Raw genomic sequence first — 3,349 nt, forward strand, 5'->3', positions numbered from 1 at the left:
AGGTCCCGGTCAGCTTCGGACTCCGGTTCGATGTCAGCTTCGGACTCAGGTTCGATGTAGGGGACAAGGTCCCAGTCAGCTTCGGACTCGGTCTGATGTGAGCTTCGGATTGCGGTCCGATGTAGGGGACAAGGTCCCGGTCAGTCAGCTTCGGACTTCGGTCCGATGGAGGGGGGCAAGGCCCCAGTATGTGCTTGATATATATATATATATATATATATATATATATATATATATATATATATATATATATTATTGTATGGTATGTGGTAATTTGGGGGAGCTCACTAAGATTCGTGATTACAGTTTCAGTTTTGGTTTCAGGTACTTCCGCTAGCAGAGGGGGGAGCTCGGGTTGATGGCATTGCACACACCACAACTTCAACTTTCATCCTGGGAGTTGATTTAGTTCCTGATTTTTATATGTCATGGATATGATACAGTTTTCCGAACCGTGGTTTATTATTTTGAGATGCATTATGTATGGTTTGATGATATGACACTCAAATTATGGTTTTGGTTATGTTGAAAAAAGAAATTTTTGGTCGTTTCACCATGGGAAAGAGGCGTACCTCGAACTTGCCTCAGTCGGCCTCCGCTGCACCGGAATCAACCATTGGTACCCTGTTCGACATCATCAATTGATTTCAGCCACAGATAAAGCAGATGCCCACATCCGACCAAGGGAGAGAGGCGTACGATGACAATAAACATATTGTGAAGCAAAATATAAGAAAAATATCAAGTTTGATAATCCCATCTAATTCTTCAGTATCGATTGAGGTTTTAAATTTGTAAATTCTTCTATTCCCTTTTTTCTTCATATTTTATGAAATTCCATAAAATCCTTATGCCTTTATGTAGCTTGATGAACGATTAACACAATGCTCATGTGATTGATTTTTGTACCTTTTCAGGTGTTGTTAAACCACTCAAATATGTTTAAGCTTTATCATGTATGTGTAAAATTGGCTTCAAACTTACATGGAAACCTAATTATAATGAAATACAATGTTCTACGTACTTTCACAGGTCTGGAATGTGTATGGGGTTATCAATTTCTTACAAGCATTGATGGAGAAATATTCCATCATTCAGATCCTACATTAGGAAAAAGAAGATCTTCAATAGCTGACAGCTGCATATGGATACGATTATGGTGGTGGAAGTATTGTTTTAAAGGTGTTGGGTTACTTCAACATTATTGAATTATTAAGAGTTCATTATTTATTGGTAAGATTTCAATCCTAATTTTTGTTTCTAAGGTTGCACGTCAAGTATTTGTGATATTGTTTGAATGGATTTTTAAGAGTTAATTGTTTAAGAAATGATAGAGGATTATTGACAGGGAGGCTAAATACAGGAGGAAAACTATTTGTCGATGCTGTTGTTAGGTTGGTTGTTTTAAGGTTGAGATGAAGAGTTGGATATGTACAGGTATTAACTTTCGTGTATAGCATCTAATTCCCTATTGACATATCATCTTTTTAGCATGAAACCATATATTAACCTAATGTGCTTCCAGAATGCGGCTTTGATGTTGTGCAATACGGGTAATGTAATAATCTCTTCATTTATTTTTATTAGTTTTCCTTCCGGGTAGAACAAAGTTTTTTTTTTAATTATATCGTGACATTTGTTAGTATAATATTAATATATGAAAGCCGAATTGAATAAAAATGAATAAATAGTTATGATTTAGGAGTAAGTATCTTGGGTTATTGCAAATTGGCAGCTATGGATACCTTTTCAATTTCTCAACTTCTGTTTTGCCTCTCAATAGTTTTAGGTTTGAGTGAAAACATAATCCATTTTAGTGAAAATTTTCAAGATATTATGCAGAATGAAGGTTGGTCTAACCTCTGTAAGGGCAATTTGGTCAATGTCATTTGTGTTGCTTGCTCCGAGCAAAACCATTGAGGTACACAATTTTTTTCTTTTTTTTTGGTTGATATTCATTTGGGTTTGGTTGATGTTTGAATTGAAAGTGATTATATGATATGGAAAGGAATAATCAGAACAAAAAGAAATGAGATAGACAAGGGTAGAAATGTGATTTTACTCTACCATATGAATATGATAATTGGTTTTGTTGCAGTTCCAGTTCGTATTGAACTAATTGAAACTGATTCATTGTATGCTTAGTATGGAACTTCATCTGACCTGGTGTTGGTTTAGATTATTTTGTATTTTTGCATATGACAAATATGGCCTAGGTCTTGCTGAACTGATATGTAATTTTGTTCCAGGATGAAGCTGGAACAGCAGCCCTGGAGACAGTTGAAGTTGATGCATTTTTACTTTGACTATGAAGCTTCAATTCTTATTCCATTCTATTGATTGTTACTTTTTTTTTCAATTTCTTCAGGTTTCAAAGTTCAATGGTGAACAATATTATGATGACGGAAGTCGATACTGGAAATTCTTGGCCTTTAGAAGTTTCTACACCTGCAAAAGAAGCAAGGATGCATCCGGAAACAAATGTAGTAAGTTAATACCGAAACTCCATTATTTTGACTTATTGTACCACATTCAAAAGTCAACTTTGTGTTGACCGAACTGAAGGGGTTCTATTTTTATTTTTTTTATTTTGAAGGTGATAGTAGACTTCTTAGTTGATATATGGCTTGACGAGGGTTTATATGATTAGATGATTTGTTGGAATTTATCATATAATGTTCAAATTAGGATCAGTTGTAAGTTAATAGCATAAAAAGTGCTTTTTAAAAGGTTAGGAAAAATCGAGAAGTTGTAACCAATTTTTGTCGTATCCAACCCCGCAAAGCAGGGATTCTTCCCTAGTTTAAATTAAATTTTGAAATATTAATATTAAATTATGATTTCCTAAAATCTAGCTATAATTAAAGTAATTACCTAAAAAGTGAATTAATCATTTTTTTCGTTAATAAATATATTTTTTTATCAGATACTTTAAAAAAAAACAAGGCTTTTGAATATTCATATATTTTTTTTATCTAACTATTAAAAAAAACAACTTTTTTTCAATTGATTCATACAAAATCTCATTTAGAGGTGAATACACAATATAAAATTACCAATTTATTGAATTAGTTTTCTTTAATCATATTTTATAGAGTTATAATAAAAAATGAATATAATATATTGTTGTTTATGAATACAATTGTAATCATAAATGAATAAAACAAAATATGGAAATCAAAAAATCAAATACAATTGTAACTGTAAAAGATTAAAACACTTCAATTATATTCGGAAAACAACAAACAATGTGATGAATAAAGTACTAACGCTATATTCATAAACGATGAAACACTTTATAAATGACTATATATATATATATATATATATATATATATATATATATATA

General features: G+C 32.0%; 1 long non-coding RNA gene across 9 annotated transcripts; it reads left to right on the forward strand.

Moving 5' to 3' along the window:
- The first annotated feature begins 477 nt into the window (after positions 1 to 477).
- Positions 478 to 2,759, forward strand: LOC145092072 (uncharacterized). 9 transcript variants are annotated; one of them, XR_013702423.1, is made up of 6 exons: positions 479 to 794; positions 918 to 956; positions 1,033 to 1,233; positions 1,349 to 1,921; positions 2,250 to 2,285; positions 2,369 to 2,759. It is a non-coding gene; the product is annotated as an uncharacterized LOC145092072 (long non-coding RNA). The 9 variants fall into 9 exon arrangements; XR_013702422.1 differs by having other exon boundaries at positions 479 to 783; XR_013702425.1 differs by having other exon boundaries at positions 478 to 1,233; positions 2,369 to 2,483; positions 2,597 to 2,759.
- Positions 2,760 to 3,349: the final 590 nt, after the last annotated feature.

The sequence above is a fragment of the Lactuca serriola genome, chromosome 1, assembly GCF_051521515.1.
Source record: "Lactuca serriola cultivar US96UC23 chromosome 1, Lser_US96UC23_V15, whole genome shotgun sequence".
NCBI classification, from domain to species: Eukaryota; Viridiplantae; Streptophyta; class Magnoliopsida; order Asterales; family Asteraceae; genus Lactuca; species Lactuca serriola.